This window comes from Sander lucioperca, chromosome 1 (assembly GCF_008315115.2).
Source record: "Sander lucioperca isolate FBNREF2018 chromosome 1, SLUC_FBN_1.2, whole genome shotgun sequence".
NCBI lineage: Eukaryota > Metazoa > Chordata > Actinopteri > Perciformes > Percidae > Sander > Sander lucioperca.
Window position 1 is genome coordinate 1,905,354 of NC_050173.1, and position 8,327 is coordinate 1,913,680.

General features: G+C 42.8%; 1 long non-coding RNA gene across 1 annotated transcript; it reads left to right on the forward strand.

The window, feature by feature from the left end:
- The first annotated feature begins 2,241 nt into the window (after positions 1–2,241).
- LOC116042161 lies at positions 2,242–2,873 on the forward strand. Its single transcript, XR_004103126.1, has 3 exons — positions 2,242–2,331; positions 2,410–2,464; positions 2,783–2,873. It is a non-coding gene; the product is annotated as an uncharacterized LOC116042161 (long non-coding RNA).
- Positions 2,874–8,327: the final 5,454 nt, after the last annotated feature.

Genomic DNA, 8,327 nt, shown 5'->3' on the forward strand with positions numbered 1-8,327 from the left:
AACTCCTAGTCTTTGTCACGCCCCAACATTTGCATAGGCTACACCACTGACCTGAGGTCAGCTTAGTCTTCTGAATCTAGCTAGCTCATGCAGATCTCCAGAGGTCTGCCATTTAATTACTAAATTCACTTCTGAGACTTTTTTATGCGAGAAATCAACTATGTAGAGGTCAAATATGGGCCTTTTTTACAAACATTGATGGCTAATTGCAAATTTTGTCCGACTGTTTGTCGCAGTTCAGCAGGAGCTCAGCAGGCTACGTGACAGCGGCCGGTGCTGCCTCGCCGCCCGGCGTGTCCTACTTCATAGACTCCGGCTCGCTGTGAGCTAGCTGGATCTCCGTCATGAAGGGAAGCCTGCGGTGCTCCATACCTGCGCAAAGTTACCGTTTCTGGGTTACTGGACTACAAAATGCCGAGGCCCTGATGGAGCTCCAGGGCCTGCAGCTAGCCGCGATCTTTACCCATAGGACTGAAGGGACAGTAGCAGCTAACGAAATCCCTAATGGTCACAAAAATGCATTAAATTGAAATCGGACACCATTGTTAGCTTTATAAGACCTTGGGGTATATGTTATATAAGTGGCGTGACGAAATTCAAACTGTAAATATGCTCTAATTATGCCGAAAGTGAAGCTAACTAGCCGCGATCTGTACACATAGGATTGAAGGGACAGTAGCAGCTAACGAAATCCCTAGCTAATGTTCACAAAAATGCATTAAATAAATATACTCTAGTTTTGCCGGCAGCTAGCCAGCTCCGCGGAGCCCCGAGTCCCGGTAGTCCAATAACTGAGAAACGGTGACTTTCACAGGGTAAGGAGGTTGCCGTTTTCTCGTCAGACTGTGTGGAGCTCCTAAAGTCCGAAAATTGATGGCTAATTGCAAATTTGGTAATTAGCCATCAATTTTCGTAAAATGGCCCATATTTGAGCTTTATATAGTTGATTTCTCGCATAAAAAAGTCTCAGAAGTGAATTTAATAACGAAATAGCAGACAATGTATAACTTTGCAGTGTCTGAAATATGAGACCTGCTGTCTAGTCTCTAATGGATGTGTATGTGGTTTGCTCAAACCAATCAAGAGACGTGGTAAAGATGGTGGAGGCCTCCACTCCAAAAGAAAAACTTTCTGTAGTGGAGGTACTGCTGCAAAAAGTGAGCGAAAAACGAGACATCATATTTAGTAGCATCAGCAGTGGATACAAAGCAGCAAATAAAACCAATGCATGGAATGCAATTATTCATGCAGTGAACACTGTATCCGGAGAATATGAAGTATGAAGAACCCACTTTGGGATTCCACCACCTGGTCTCACTTCCATTCTTTTTCGCACCGAGCATGATACTGGGTAGTGTTAGCTCCCTACTGTTGTAGCTGTCCAAACGTCCCAGTTACTTACTCCAGTCATGAGATTAGACAGTAGTGTAATTTCTAATGCTGATTGTAGTAGTTCATTACAACCACTTCCTCCTCCCTTTACACCACTATGTGATCCTGAACATCTCCCTTTTCCAGTACCTTATATGGAATATTTTTTGTTTTGAACATTATTTTTATTATTTTTTCAGGTTAAAACAAGAACAGCAAGGAAAGGAGAGAGGGCAACCGAAAAAGAGACATGGGCCATGTAAAACACACCGAAAAGAAAGAAAAAAAACAAACAGGGCTTTACAATAGGCTCTGTGCACAAGCGTAGTGACGAACTTCCGCTGTAGCTAGAAGTCGGCAGTCTCCGGTCCGATCAGTTTCCGGTTTACTTAAGGCGATCACCCGCGTCGGCCAAAATATTTTTTAGTATTTTTAGTTTTTAGTAGATGTCTCGTAGACCTGCCTAAAATAAGCATCAGTGATGTCTGGTCCCATGCTCCAACAAGCAAGCACAACAAGGGATTCAAACTCTACGTATTGAGTTATCTGCACAACTACGAGGGTTAAGTAGTTTAATGTGGTGTGCTAGCCGGCTAGCGGCTAAGCTAGTTAGCGACGTGTTCATTTTTATTGTAGTATAGAAGCTTGTTTTTCTTCATTTTTAAACAGAAACTGTCCGTTTTTTCGATTATCATTTGTATTTCTGCCCCTTTCAGTTTCTAATAAAGATTAGGACACAGGGGAAGTCATGGTCAGGGCATTGTGCTACAGGTCCATGAGGAAAGCTGAGAAACCTCACAGTTTGAGTGTATGGTGAAGTTAGGATTGATACATTCAATTAATATTTAATTTCTAACTGTATAACTGCATAACTTGATGGGGTATATAACCAGGCCCTGTGGATAAGATGGCTGTGCTTTCTGCCAAACCAAAGTGTAGAGCAACAACAGATGGTGTAAGGTAAAACCTGAATATTGTCGATTTATTACAATATGGATATGCCACTTTCCACTCATGTAAGTTTTATGTTCCACACAGAAGCACACTCAACAAATGCCTCAGTGGGGATTTGCCTGATCTTTCCGTCCTTCAGGTGAGTAGGGACATCATATCAACCAAAATCTGTATACTACTATTTCATGATTTTCTTTTTCCTCCCCTTTTGATAAAATGTACCCATCAATTACACAAACAAGTATTCTGCTTTTGAAGAAAAAAACGATTTAACTGAAATTAATCAAATGTTTACACAAGGGTCCTCTATTATGAACTTATTTGTAATGGTATGTGGCGCTGTGCATGATGTGCAACACACTGTGGCCATGAAAATGCAGAGAAAATGTATGGTATGATAACTGTGGTTGTTTTATATTGTGGTATATTGCTAATCATTATATTGTTACATCCCTAGGTGACAGAGGTGTATAAAGATTTCTCTACAGCGGAGGTCACTGATGATCTGCAGCATGGGCATCAGCTGTGAAATTCCCCTGGTTGACTCTCTGCCCTTGGCAAGGTTCAAGCCGGAAGTCCATTGTCCTACCAACAACCAGCAACAGCAAAGAGAGACCTTTCCTTCCATGCTGCCCCACCACGTCCATATGTGCCTCTTCAGAATTACCGCCTACAGCCATCAAGTTGCATGTTTGTCTGTGCTGAACCACAACAGCTACACCATAGGAGTCTGGAGGTCAACTGGGACATGGTGCACAAATTTGAATGTGCTAACAGAGCACAAAGTTCATGTACTGAATGGCATCAGCTAAGGAGGCATAGATTCTGCCATGTTCGAGAGAACTCTGAAGAAGGTTTGGCTAACCAGATACTGCAAGGGACCCATCAGACAGCAGCTATGAAACTCCATGGCTGGGGGCGTCTCCAGACGGGTTAATCTTTGACTCTTCAGAGCCATGTCAGTTTGGGCTGATTGAGATGAAGTGCCCGAATGTTAAAAGCTATGTGGACTTCCCGTATCGCCAAATGAATTCAGGCACATTGGACCTAAAATAAACACATGCTTACTACTGGCAAGTACAGGGGCAGATGCTAATAACGGGAATGAGTATGAGGAAGACGTACTCATTCAAAGAATTTACAGAGACTGTGATGTTTTGGATGTAATCAGAGAGAAAGTAGACAGGTTTTATTTTTATGTCTACTTGCAGAAATGTCTATTGCTTCAGGATTGAGATAAAATCAAATATTCTATGCTTTGTGTTCTTTAATTTTCACTTTTAATGGTATGTTTTTATGATTGAGATTATTTTATGCTAAATGTTAAAGTTTGTGCATCTATTATAATAATGTAGTAATAATAATAAATGTTTGGGTGCTGTGACCACCCCAAGAAAAAGACCAGCCATGTATTACCATTGTACTCAAGAGGAGGCAGACTTCTCTAGCACTACAGATAAGAGGGGATTTTTGGGGGGTGAACTGCCCCTTTAACAACTGTAAAGAACTGTAACTACATTACATGACATGCCTGTGATTTTAATTGTTGCACCTTCAAGTTCTCATGAAAAAAAACAGTCAAAAGACATGGCAATTTACAAAATGATAATTTAATTTTATAAATTCTGTATGTTTAACAGAGAACAATATAGTTCAAATCAAATCCCTCAGAAAAAAGATATCAAAATCAAACTTCATATCTCCATTTCTTGACAAGAGGTCCATTTTGGTAATTTGAGAGGAGACAAGCGACAGTGAAGAGTTGGTTTATGCTCCCTGCAATGGAGAGAAGGATAGTGCTATCAAAGAGTTTTTCTTTAACTCTTCTGATCATCCTCTTGACATGCCCCCTCAAATGGGCAATTGACTGCGTCTTCAGAACATCCACCTCTGCATTTAGGCCCTCTTGGAGAGGAAGGCAGGACGATGAATCCCTTGTCAACCATGATGGCCATGTCAGGCTTTAAGAGTGGTGTAATCCCTGACTGACGAAACATCTCCTTGTCACTCATGGAGCCCTCAAAGAGTGCTGATACAAAACTCAGGGCTCCGTGAGGGGACATGCCCACCATGGCCTTAAAGGTGCAGTGGGACTTGTAGGTGGAGAAAACTTTGCTCTGAAACAGCATGGATGAAGGTGTTTGACACCATAGCTCTTTACAGTCGAGGACTACTTGTGTTTCACTGTAACTGCCATCAAAAAAGCGTGGAAGATGGGCCTTCACAGCTGCGGGAGACACCCATATACAGACTGAGTGTTAAGGAACGGCACAGGAGGTGGAACCCAAAAGCAGACGAAAACACAATAATTAAGATTAAGTGTTTTAATGAGTGAAATATATACAATAATTGTGCTGGTGGCAAAAAGGAGGGTTGTGTCGAGGAAATCCAGTGGTGAGTGGTGGGTGCAGTGCGTTCTCCAGAGCGTGCCCAGTGAGGTGGTGGCGTTTGACCCACATGCTCAAACGTAAGGCCTTCTCCAGAGTCCAACAAACAATTTGAGTTTGAATCCAATCCTTACAGAGACAGAGAGGAGCAGGCGGGATGAGCAAGCAGGCAGGCAGGCAGGCAGGAGCACGAGCAAGCAAGGCAGGCTGCAACAAGAGATAACACAGAAAATATTTTAGCTACACAAGCTAAAACACCAGGTAAACAGATAACACAGGGAGCCAGGAGTGCAACTATACCACACTGGTGGACTGTACGATCTGGCGACGAGTGGATCACAGAGCCAGCCTTAAATACTGCAGGAGGGTGATTAGGGAATGAGCTTCACCTGGTGCCACCTGCCAGCTAAGCCGCGCCCACAGCTCACAGTCATCGGCACAGGAGGGAGGAACATGAGGGAAAACAAACAAAAACACACAGAACAAAAAGAAGCACGGTGATGACATCATGACACTGAGCCCAGTAAGCTATAGAGGAAGTTGGCCCAGGTCACGATGATTCGGCTGACTGTTGCTCGGTGGATGTTAAATCTATGACCCAACTCCCTCTGGGTACAGCTAGTGGACAGGTATGTCAGGAAGAGGAAGAGCTCATCTATTGGCAGCAGTTTCTGGGGGGAGAAGTGTTTAATGAGTGTTAGTTCAAAACCACCTTTTTAATGCTTAGGCATCTGTTTTTTGGGGGAATGGGTACTTAAGCCCGAGACACACCAAGCCGATAATCGGTCGTTGGACAGTCAGTGACTCGAGTCTGTTCGGTGTGTTCCGTGCCGTCAGCCATCTGAGGGGCCGTCGGCCTTCATTTTGACTGATTTGACATGTATAATCGGCGGGGCGGGCACTGCCGGCAGTCAGACTCAAATGACCCATCTGATTGGTAGAGTGCTAACCCGGAAACGGAGAGCAGAATGAGCGTGACTAGAGTCTCTCAAAATCTGACGAAAATCTTTTAAACTGACCTTTGTCGATCTGAAATGAAGACAGATTCAGCAACTGCATGGCCTATTTCTTGCTTAAAATGTTTTCAGAAACACATTTCGGTGAATTCTTTTAGTACAATATGACAATGTATTCTGAACAAGCTGCCATGACAGTCTGTCTTTGAATTTCCAGAGAAACCAGACCCACGTGACACGTTTGTCCAATCAGCTGCTGGTTTTCATTTTTGGGCAACAATACAGATTAGCGCCGCCTGCTGTTATGGAGACATATTAGGTCTCGTCGCTTTGGTGTGTTCCGAGGCACTTTTTTGACCAACTCGGGGAGACTGATCAGTCCATCTGCCAAGGGTTGGCCGTCTGGTCAATGTGTCTGCAGCTTTAAGGTTGGTCTGGTTAAAGGGCTTTCAGTTGTTGTGCTAGTGGCGTAGGTTTTCTTTGCTCTGGTGACCCTAACTATTTTGGCTGTTGCTGCCTCGATCAGGTTCCAAAACGCCATCAGATGCTCGTATGAGGGGAAACTAAAATACAGTATTACAATTGAAATTAGTTGTCTTGTCATACAGTTTAGTTTTAGTTTAATTTTATTTGTCATGTCACACATTTTGGCCCGTCCCAAATGGGATTACAAGACACCACAAACTTATTTAGCAAACGTCTTACATGAATACAAATATACATACATCGTACACACACACACACACACACACACACACACACACACACAGTATATACAAACAACAAATCCTCATCTACAGATCATCTCGATAAAGAGCTTTTTTCCTCTTCTCCCAGGCTTTCTCAAGAATGTCAAGAATAGCATTAAGAAGAAAGGAAATAATTACTTAACGCAATCAGTTAAGATGTTGATCTAATAACTATCTTACCTGGTGTAAAATCTGATGTCTTCAGGAGACGAAGCAAACCGTTTTAGTCCAAAGGAGTTATTAAGATGATACGTTTGGAGCTGCTCTCTCAGTGCCTCAAGTTCCCTCAACACATCTTCATACTGCTCCCAGTCCACACATACGGTACTGTTGGCCCCATAGTCGTGGTCCACGACCATCGGGATAATGACGGGTTGCTCGATGTCCTCCTCTGGCTCTGCTGGATCAGGTTCCGGACTTGGTGGTTGAGATCGGTGCTCCCAAACACAGGCCTGTGACTTCTTGATATAATTATTCCACTCAAATAACAAAGGAATAGAGCCTGCTGCTAAAACCCGTCTACCCTTAGCAGTAGTGAGGATTTCACGGTCTTGGAAATGTCGGCTACACACCTTGGTGTGGGGGGGTCACCGAAAATTCCACTCTCTTTATTTTGTGCAGCCACCGCGCACGAAGGCAGGCGTCTTTTGGAAAGCGGTGGAAGCTCAAATGGCTGTTATAACAACCTGAAGCCGAGCATAGTGGCACACAACAGTGCTCCTTAGACCCACTCACAGTACCTTGAAACTTAAATAAGTCACGTACATTATATTTCTTTCTTTTTTTCTCCATACAACAGCAGCACTCATCTTGTTGTGTGTTTACCAATGCGGATGAGGACAGGAAGTAAACCGGAAACTGATATGCCGACTTCTAGACAAAAGCGGAAGTTCGTCACTACACTTGTGCACAGAGCCTATTAGAGTGGGTTACATTCCTTATAGTTTACAGACCATTTTTTTCCAGCGCTTAATATAGTGGTTGAATTGTAACCTTAAGGAAAAGGACAGTCTCTCCATACAGTTTATTTTGCTGACAATTGCAATCCAATCATCCTTAGTTGGCGGGTTTATCCGCAGCCACTTCCATGTAATGGCTTTCTTGCTTGCAACAATAAGGACTTTGTAAAGGTACTTATCATGGGACATGAGATTATCTAGGAATTTGCCCAGGTATAATGTGACAAAGGAGCAATCCACTTTTAGGCCAACTACAGTACTCATGACCTCTGCAATATCTTTCCAGAATGGCTGGATGAAAGAACAGTCCCAAAATATTGAAAGTGGTCTGCCATCGATTTACCACACTGCCTTCAACATCCGTTCTGACCACGAGAGCCCTGCTGCAAGAATTTCACTTTAGGAGTCACAAAAAAAAGTTTCAAAAACTTCCAAGAGAATTCTCGCCAAGATCTTGAGTTGGTAGTTTTGACCTGATTCTCCCACATGTCGTTCCACTCTAGTTAAGATATCTCCAGGCGGGATTCCCTCTCCCATTTCTGTCTGACCTGAGCAGTGGAGTGAGTTTTAGAGTTTTGTAATTTCTAAAATAAAAATAGATGCTTGCTACCTTTAGTCTTATAGGCCTCAGAAAATATATTTATCAAGTTCGATTCATTATCCTCTGTTTGTTTGATTTCTTTGTTGAAATAATCCCGGACCTGGAAATATCTGAAGAAGTTTTTCAAGGTCATATACAGTACAAAGATGACTAAATGACTCCAGATTGTTACCTTTGACTATAGTGCAGTAAGCAGTTACACCCTTGAGTATCCACTGTTTAAATTGCTTGTCGAGGCCAGACGGTGCAAAATGGAGTATCTTGTTTGATGAATGTAACATAACCTCTATCTACCCCTGTGATCTCTGTCTTTCCTTATTACTGTATATCTGTAAGTTGGTTTGTAAGTT